Here is a 10,623-nt window from a genome sequence, read left to right on the forward strand (position 1 = left end):
TATTGAGGATCCCTCGTCCATGTTCAGTCACTTCTCTCTTGCTGACTTTTTTTTTTTTTTTGGCTCTGGACACTTTGAATACAATGTGTCCCAGTGTGGATCTCTTTAAGTTGAGCTTCTTAGATGTATTGATTCATCTTTCCTCAAATTTGGGAAGTTTATGGTCATCATTTTTTCAAATATTCTGTCTCCTTTCTCCTCTGTGTTTGGGATTCCCATTATGTGCATAGTATGACGCTTGATGTTATCCCACAGGCCTCTCAGACTCTTTATTTTTCTTCATTGTTTTCTCTTTCTACTCTCCAGAACAGATAATCCCAATGGACATATCCAGTTCACTGATTCTTTCATCTATTTCTTTAAATATGCTGTTGAACTCCTCTAGTGATTTTTTTTTCATCCCAATGATTGTACTTTTCAGCCCTGGAATTTCTATTTGGTTCCTTTTTAAAATTTCTCTCTCTATTGATATTCTCTATTCATTTAGACATCATTCTCCTGGTTTCTTTTCTTTGTTCACATTTTCCTTTAGATTTAAAGTCTTTGTCTAGTAAGTTCAATTCCTGAGTTTCTTTAGGGACAATTTCTATTGATTTCTCTTTTTTTCCCTGTGAATGGACCGTATTTTCTGGTTTCTTTGCATGCCTCATAATTTTTTTTATTAAAAACTGGACATTTTGAATATTATAATGTGACAACCCTGGAAACCAGATTATCCCTCCTCCCCAAGATTTTTTCTGCTGCTTATTGTGCGTTGTTGTTTGCGTGTGTAGTGACTTTTCTAAACTACCTTTATGAAGTCTGTATTCTTTGTTGTGAGCGGCCACTGAAGTCTGTGTTCAGTTGGCTTAATGATCAGCAGGTGTTTTGACAGAGTTACCTTAAATGCCTGGAGCCAAAAAATGCAAAAAAGAAGAAAAACAAGAAAGGAAAAAAATACTATCCCAATTTCTGCTGATTGGTTCTGTGTTAGAGAACTCTTTCAATGTTTAGCTAGGTCATTTACAGCTCTTCCTTAACTTTCACTTTCTACATGTGTCAAACCTTAATACCAGCCAGAGGTGAAAGCTTAGGGTCTTCTTGGGCCTTTTCAAGCATAGTCCTGCCCTGTTTATGCACATGGATTTCTCGATCCCCCAGTAAACACAGATGCTTTTAAAAGCACTCATTCCACACATATCTTCTTCCCAGCCTCTTCTTTTCCAGGCTTCCAGGCTCTCTACTGTTAGTCTCGTGTTTTCCCCCGCCCCAGACTATATCAATACCTATGTCTTTAAATGCTTTTGGAAGTAGCCTTCCTGAAAGCCTACTGACCCTGTGAACATGCTGAGCAAGTGAAGCGAAGAGAAACCTTTATGCCAGTTTTCGAAGGAGTCTCCAGGCAGGTTTAGACCCTTCACACACTTCTTTAAGAGTAAAGTCCATATTGCTGCCCCTGGTCCTAGCAACTTGCACCAGTCGTGCCAACTACTGTCCTCACAGCTGCTGTTGATCTGGGGTGTGGGGGATGGTAAGTGAATGATTTAAAACACCATGCAAGTCTCTTCCCATAAAGCAATATATTCTTTCTTTACCAAATCTTGGTGTCGTAAGTCCCCTTGTCATAAGTTTTTGACTAGATTCCAGAGGTTTTCTAAAGCTGATTCTGATGGTTTTTCTAGCTCATTAGTTGCTTTTTGGGAGAGTTGTATATCTGGAGTTTCTCACTCTATCATTTTCAGTGACTGACATACTCTAATTTTAAAAATATTGTGCTTGCCAAAATACATAGTTATGAGTGCTCCATGTACCCTGAGGGCTGAAGTGCCTCTGGAACTTCTGAGTAGGTAGTTTCTAAGGGTGGCAGAGGGACTGGTTAAAGGAGAGGTCTAGGGAGCTCTTCTTCAATCTGTGTTTGCAAAGAACATTGCATAAACTTGAGAAAACACCAATTGTCAATATCACGTGTGTGAGAACTGATGAAAATTATGGGGTGAGGTGTTAAATCCTTCCCAGGCCCCTCTTGGTGCTGCTAAGTAGCAACTGGTTCTTTGATTGGGAAGCTACTTCTGAGACTACATGTCAAGATGAGAGGATGAGCCTGATCAGCCACTAATAGACCCTTCTTGAGAGGTATTTGGGAGTCAAGCAAACTGGTCTGAATTTTTGGTTAGGCCCAGGATTTATTGAGTCTTTTTCTATCATTTTTCTTTTGTACTGAAGAAAGTATATAGCCTAGTCCGGTGGAAAGGCCAGAACTATAAAGACTTCTCAGGTTCATCCCCGCTCCAGCTCCCGGAAATCCACAGTTTCTGAGGCTTGTTGAGAACCACTGTGCTCTGGAACTAGCTGCTTTCAATAGACGCCAATCCAGTCCAAAAGTAACTGTCATATGCATTGATGCCTACGGCCACCAGGGGGCAGCTATACTTTGTAGACTATTATGACACCCTTCCCCCAGACTAAGTTTGGATGGCAGCTTCCAAATTTCTTCCTATAACTTTGCCCTGGAGCATGAGGTGCACTGCAGGAAAGTAGGCAACTTCTCAAATCACTTGACTTAGACACAGTCATCAAGTTACCTCTTGGGCCAGGAGAATATCCAAGTCTGGTTGTTAACATTTAGAGTCTTAGAATATCAGCACTGGAGGGCCCTTGGGTATTACCTGGGCCAGAGTTTGGGTTCTCTCTCTCTCTCTCTCTCTCTCCCCTTTCCTTTTCTTTCTTCAAATTAAAGGTGCAATTTTTTTTTTTGGTTAAAAGTGGTGATAGTTGACAGTGGGAGGTCCTGGGCTCAACTCTGCTCTGAAAAGATGTCTCAGCATTCTAGGGCGGTGCTGTACAACTTCAGTCATATCCAGAACACCTATATCATTTTAATCATATCTACCAGCCAGTGTGTTACTATTTTTAAATGTTTCTTTAAATCGACTCACTTTTCTCTTAAATAAATTCTGCCTCATCTTATGTAATATCATAGATTTAATGTCCTAGGCATGCATGCATGCATGTGTGTGTGTGTGTGTGTGTGTGTATACACACATATATATATACATGAATTTAATATGAATTAGAAGTATATAGATATATATTAAATTCATATTAAAATACATCCACAGCTATTGAAATTTAACCTTTATTTCTTGTAACACCTAAAATTGTCTCATGTCCTTGGATTACACTTTGGGAAATGATACCTTGTGGCTCCAAAGAGCGCATTTGAGAAAATACTTATCCTAGTTTATGTTTTTGTCAGATAAAGACACTTAGAGATCCAAAAAGGGTAAGGGACTCACCAAAGGAGACTCAGTGACAGTGACAGAGCTGGATTCAAACCCAAGTCTACCAACTCCTAGTCTTTTGTTCCTTTTACTTTACCAGATTCTAACGGTATTAGGAAGCCCCTCTACTATCCAGACCCTCCTATAGGAAGGAAGAAAAGAAGGAAGAAATGGCGGGAGAAATAAAAATAACTATTGACTTACTGAATTGGGTCTAGTACAAAAGCCGTGCTCAGGAGGGCCAAGGCAAGTATGAGGTACAATGATTTGCTATGTCTCTCTGGGCCAAATAATTGTAAGGCGCCATCTTCAAAAGCCTGGTCTCATTTGCTCATACATGCAACATGAAATTATAGAGCACCTATCATGTGCTTAAGGACACAAAGGAGCTCACATTCCAGTGGGTGAAATAGCTCAGTAAACAGCTGATTAGAGTGCTGAAATGTGGAGCAGAGGGTATTGAAAAAGCACAGGGGGAGGCTTGATGGGAATGAGAAGGGGAGGAGAGTGGGCACAAGCCCTCTCCTACACAAGTTCGACGGTCTTACTCCAAAGGCTTGATTTTTCTCTTCTCTCAACCATGGGGACTGATAGATGTTAAATACCCTTCAAAGTCTGAGGTTGGCAACCTAAAGCCAGACAAAGGCTACGACCATGGAGTTCTCTGCTTTTTTTTTTACCACTGATATTTTTCACCAATGTTCCTTCCTTTCCCCTGCTCCTTCATCTTATATGCAAACAGAGAACCCATCCTCAGAATTGGAACAAACAAATTGAATGTGGCCAGAAACTCAACTCCAAGAGTACTGAGCTCTGGGCTGTGGCTCCTCCCAACCTCCTCCCCATTCCAAGCTTGTTCATGAGGAACTGCAAAAAGGAAGTGTTTGAAATGGGTCTGTAACCAATTAGTATCATCTGATTCTGGTAGATCTATTTGGCTTTCCCTAGGTAGATGAGAAGCTGGAGACATATTCCCACCCCCGTCACACATGTGGTGCTTCCCCAGAAATCTAGACATAAGGATTTTGTTGCTGATTGGCTCGCAGGGCCCTGAGGGCTAACTCTTACCACCATCTCTGCATCCCCCTAAATCTTCCCCCCCCCCAAATATCCTAATTCCTAAAATCAAATCTTCTAATAAGAAGAGGGCCTGAAATATTGTTTCTTTCACAAGTACCCTGGATTGGATCCCTTCCAGCCAGGGAAGTGTGCACCCCGAGGGAGTTATACTGGGGCTCCCGAGGCAATGATTATGGAGCTAGGCGGACCAGACACAGCACCAGACTCATCTTCAACAGTCTGTCCCTTCAAGATCCTTCTCCTTATTTGTAGTTTTCTCCTTGGTTCCTTCCTGCTCCGTTCACATCCCCAGGGCCCTCCAGTACCTCCATCTTCACCAATCTGATAAATTCATTGGAGGCAGGAAAATTTCTGGATGGAGATAAGAAAACCTAGGTTCAAGTCTTGGGTTTTTCACATACTACTTGAGTAACTTGAAACAAAATAATTTCATCTATCTGAGCTTCAATTTCCCCTTTGCATGATAATCTGACTTGCCCACCTCAGAAAACTTCTGTACAGATAAAAGGGAATACTAGATATGAAATTGTTTTGTGAAGAGCTAATCACATGCACATGTAAAAGGTTGAGTGAGTCCCTTTTCTCTGGTGACTGGTATTTTGAAAGAACATAACTTAAAGGAAGCAGTATTTTAAACATCAAGGCAGGATGGGACAGAGGGTGGAGGCTCAGGCCACTTTGTTGACTTTCTTATCATTCACTTGAAAATCAATTATTAAGCATCTACTATGAGTTGGGCACTCTTCTAGATACTGGAGGTAAAAATCCTTATCCCCACAGAGCTGACATTCTAGGAACATGGCAGGGGCCTAAGATAAACAGCCATTGTCCTTCCAGCCTCGAAAAATGAATGCAAGGTCTAGTTCGGAGCCTCAGGGTTATGGAAGAACTTTCAGTAACTTACTTTAATCCTTCCTGTACAAAATCTCTCTTGACATCACTTTAACAATATCAACCATTTGTTGATGCCTTGTGCATATTCAAAGTAAAATATGCCATGTATTCCAATAACGAGCGTTTAATTAACAAATGTGAATTGAATGTTCACTATGTGCTTATCACTCTGTAAATGTGGGAATAGTGAATGGAGGAGGGTGTGTAGAATTAAATAAGGTGGAGTTTCTGCCTTTGAAGAGCTCCTAGCCTAGTAAGGGAGATAATTTACAAAGAGATAGGCCCCACGACATAAAGCTGGAGTCGCTCCAATAAATGGTTTAACCAAGTAATAGGTGAAAATAAATGCTGGATAAAAGTGAGATACTATAATTGAGTGCAAAGTGCAATGAGAAGTCTATGAGAATGCTATGAAAAAGGTACTCAACCGTTAAATCAGGGAAATAAAACCACAATGTTATTTGCACCAGAATAAAAAAAATGAAAAACATAAACAATACTAAGTATGGAGCAACTACTAGTGCAAGTTCATATTGAAATAATCACTTCAGAAAACTGTTTGGCAGCATCTACTAAAATGTGAAGATATCCGTGCCTTATGACCTAGTAGTTCTATTTTCTAAGTATACATCTGACAGGAATGCATACATATGTACAACAAAAGACATGTTCATAGCACCATTCATTAGACATCAGGATAGTGGTTACCGTTGTAGCAGAAGGAGAGATTGTAAGTGTAAGTCAGCACAAAGGGGATTTATGGGATGCTGGAAATGATATGGTTGCTGGGATATAAGGCTGGTTAAATGAAAGTGTTCCATTTGTAAAAATTCAATGAGCTTTATGCATCTACTTTTCTAAATAAGAGAGATAACAACAAAAAAAAAAAAAGAGAGAAGAAACCAAAGCAATCTAATGCAGGAAATGGGAGTCTTTTCAACAAATGATACAAGAATAATTGGATATCCATATGAAAAAGTAAGCCTTAACCCTTACCTTACATTATCCACAAAAGACATTGTCAAGAAAATCAGGCAAACTGTAGACTAGGAGAAAATTTTGCAAAAAACACATCTGACAAAGGACTGGTATCCGGGATATGTAAATAACTCATACAACTCAATAATAAAAAAAATGGACAGGCCAATTTAAAAATGAACAAAATATTTAAACAGACACATCACAAAAGATGTATGAATGGCCAATAAGGACATGAAAAAAATATTCGACATCATTAGTTATAATGGAACTGCAAGTGAAAACCATTACCCACCCACTAGAATGACTAAAATAAACACTTTAAGAAAATGCAAATATGAACTATTGGTAAAGATGTGGAGTTACTGGGACTCATATACTGCTGAGATGTAAAAGGGAACCACTTTTTTTTGACATAATTACGGCAATTTCTTACATAGTTAAATATACACCTTACTGTATGACCTAACGGTTCTACTTCCAGGTGTCTACCAAAAGAAATAAAAATATGTCCATGAAAAGACCTGTTTACAAATATCTTTATTCATATTCAAACTAGAAACAACGTAGATGCCCATCGATGGATGAATACAACACCAATACAATGGAATACTAACCCAGTACAACACAGCTGAATTTCAAAAGCGCCGCGCTGTGAAAGATGGCATACTCAAAAGACTACATACAGTGTTATTCCATTTATATGAATCTCTAGAAAAGACACAACTAACTCATAGTGCTTCTGTCAAAGAAGAGGTGCGGGTGGGTTTAACTGGGAAGGGGCTTTAGGGAGGTTTCTAGGATGATGGTAATATCCTGTATCTTGATATGGGTTTGAGATACGCAGATATGTACATTTTTCAAAACTCAGCAAATGTTTCCTTAAGATTCATGCATTTAAAAAAAGATTTATTTATTTCACCATATGCAAATTTTACCTCAGAAGGAAAAAGCTGCAAAAAAAGTAACTCTAGAGCGTTCCAGTCAAGATGGTGGAGCAGATAAACTCTCAGATTTCCTCCTCTTGTGACCACATCGAAATTACGACTAAACTACAGAACAACCATTAATGAGAACCACCTGAACTATGGCTCAACAGAAGTCCTATAACTAAGGACATACAGAAGAGGCCACCTGGAGACTGGCAGGAGGGAAGGAGACATGTACTGGGCTGGTCCCACAAGCATGTGTGGCAGGCGAGAATCAGTAGGGCTATCTCAGCTGCAGAGGGCCCCTGAAAAGCGAGGGGTCCTGGCCCCACATCAGGCTCCCCAGCCTGGGGCACCCCCACAACATCTGGCGGCGAAAATCAGCAGTCCCTCAGGGTGAGACGGAGGGCGACTGGAACCCGGGTGTCCTCTTAAAGGGCACGCGCACAGACTCACTCGTGGGCACTCACCCTGGGCTCTGGTGGAGGGCCGATGACTCGGGAGGCTCCGGACACATACAGGGAGAGTCCGAGGTGTGTGGCCTCAGGGTGAGGGGTGGGGGGGCAGCTGCCAGTGTCCGAGGCTGAGCTCTTCTCCCACACAGCCGCCGTGGGGCGGGCGCCATCTTGCCGGTGTTGAGCCCGCCCCTGCACGGCCAGATCGCAATTCCCATTGGTCCGGAGAGCTCTGCTCACTCTGCCCCCGGGACTGTGAAGCCTCACCTCACCCAACTCGCACTTGTACTAGGCACTTTTGGCAGCCAACAGCCAGCCCCGTTCCACTCTGCACTCTTTATTTGTAGGTGATTTGCTACTATATATGGAGAATCCTAATGATTCCACTAAAAAAACCGTTAGAACTGATCAATGAATTCAGTAAAGTTGCAGGATACAAAATATTCGCAAACTCTCAGGAAGAGATATTAAGAAAACAATTTACAATTTACAATTGCACCAAAAAGAATAAAATACCTAGGAATAAATGTAACCAAGGAGGTAAAAGACCTGTATTCAGAAAATTATAAGACACTGAAGAAAGAAATTGAAGAAAATGTAAATAAATGGAAGCATATACCGTGCTCATGGGTAGGAAGAATTAAACATTATTAAAATGTCCATACTACTCAAAACAATCTGTAGCTTCGATGCAATAACTATTAAAATACCAATAGAATTTTTTACAGAACTAGGACAAATGATCCTAAAATTTATGTAGACCCACAAAAGACCCCAAACAGCCACAGCAATCTTGAGAAGGAACAAAGTCGGAGGTATCACACTGTCTGATATCAGAGTATACTACAAGGTTACAGTAATCAAAACAGGATGGTACTGGCATAAAAACAGACACACAGATCAATGGAACAGAATAGCGAGCCCAGAAATAAACTCATGGCTACATGGTCACTTAGTCTATGACAAAAAGTCAAGAATAGGCAATGGGGAAAGACAGTGTTTACAATAAAAGGTGTTGGGAATATTGGACAGATACATGCAAAAAAAAAACTGGACCACCTTCTTACACCATATACAAGAATATAAACTCAAAATAGATTAAAAACTTAAATGTAAGACCCAAAATCATAAAACTCCTAGAAGAAAGCATAGGCCATAAACTCTTTGATATCGCTCTTAGTAATATATATATATATTTTTTGATGATTTTCCTTGGGCAAGGGAAATAAAAGAAAAAATAAACGTAATAAGTATGTATGGTGTCAGGCAGGTACTAGATTTATTGGGGTGATCACTTTGTAAGTTATATAAATGTCTAATTGCTATGTTGTACACCTGAAACTAATATAATATAATGTCAACTGTAATTGAAAAATTTTTTAAATTATTAAATAAATGGAAACAGAAGACTCACAGACATGGAGAACAAACTGATGATTGCCAGACTGGGGGTGGGGTGGGGGGCTGCCTGAGAAATGGGAAGGGATTAAGAAGCGCAAATCACTAGTTATGAAATAGTAATGGGGATATAATGTACGGAATAGGTAATATAGTCAAAAATAAGGAATATAGTCGATAATATTGTAATCACTATGTACGGTACCAGGTGGGCACTAGACTTATGGGGGATCACTTCATAAGTTATATAAATGTCTAATCACTAATCACTACACTGAAACTAATATAAAATAATATTGAATATCAGCTAAAATTGAAAAATAAAAATTAATTTAAAAAATGAATTCTATTGATAATATACATGCAAAATAGCGAGAGAAAGATGTGTACTGATGTCTTTAATTTCCTTTGCAATTCATTAAAAAAGATGGATTGATAGGTCAATGGAGAGTTGGATCAATGGACAGATATGTGATTAAAAGCAAATATAGTAAAATGTTAATGGTAGAATCCAGTGTGGGGTATATAGGTGTTCATGGTAAAATTCTTTCAATTTGGTCAGGGGTAGGATTTGAGAAAAAGGACACAAAGGTATTTGCGAGCAGTAAAGTAGGAAAGAGCTCTGTGCTGCTTGAGCTTAAGTCTCTCTACAAGAAGTGTCCTAGGAACCAAAAAGTCATCTCAGATTTTTAAGCAGTTGAATGACAATCAGAGGTAGTGTGGTGTGGAGAAGTGTCTCACAGTTAGGAGTTAAGAGACAAGAGTTCTCTGTCTCTCTCATGGCATGACCTTGGGTAAGCGGATTAACATCTCCAGGTCCCAGAAATTTTCAAGAAAGTGCAGTACTCCCTTGTTTCCTTTTTCCATCCATAGAGAGGCCTTGGGAAAGCTGAGTTTAATCAGGCACAGATGGGACTCTGTAAATATGTATGTACTGGAGGAGAAAAACAAACTGCCTCTTCTTTGTTCTTACTTTCTACACAACTCCCGTGCCCCTGCTCCATTTGAATGATTTTTCCTGCCCTGTAACTGGCTTTCTTTATCTGCAGGGTTAGCAAGTTGGACTTGAAACTTGACCCCTGAGCCGGAGCATACCGGTCACTCTCTAACTCAACTGCTGATACATGATTCTGGCCCTAAATCCCACCACTGTTCAATCATTCTGTCTATTACTCTCTAAAAACTTCCTGTCCAAGGGCCTTAAAGTCCTAAAGACCCTATGTCTGTGGCTGTCTTGGAGTACAAAAAGTCACCTCCAAAAAGGTGGACTAGGGAATGTCTGAAGGTGCAGGCACACAAAGTTTCATTACAGCCTTCCTTCTGCTACCCTGACTCCCGCCTCGGCCCACCCCCAGGTGTCCTTCACCTTGTCCTCCTTTGATCTCTTCAGGAGTTAGTGTCTTTATCACTGATGCGGTGCTAGGGGAGTTATCTTTCTGTATGTATGTGACTTATCTTTTTCGCTAGACTGTGAATTCTTTGAAGGCCAAATGGAAAGCAGCAGCCAAATGATATCATCAGGGCAGAGCACTTCCTAAATCGAACAAAACCAGACACCTACCAAATGTAACACCCCCAAAGCCTTTACTGAAAGAAGCCTCTTGATATGCTGAGGAACTCTCCGATCTG

This window comes from Pteropus alecto, unplaced genomic scaffold (genome assembly GCF_000325575.1).
Source record: "Pteropus alecto unplaced genomic scaffold, ASM32557v1 scaffold587, whole genome shotgun sequence".
NCBI lineage: Eukaryota > Metazoa > Chordata > Mammalia > Chiroptera > Pteropodidae > Pteropus > Pteropus alecto.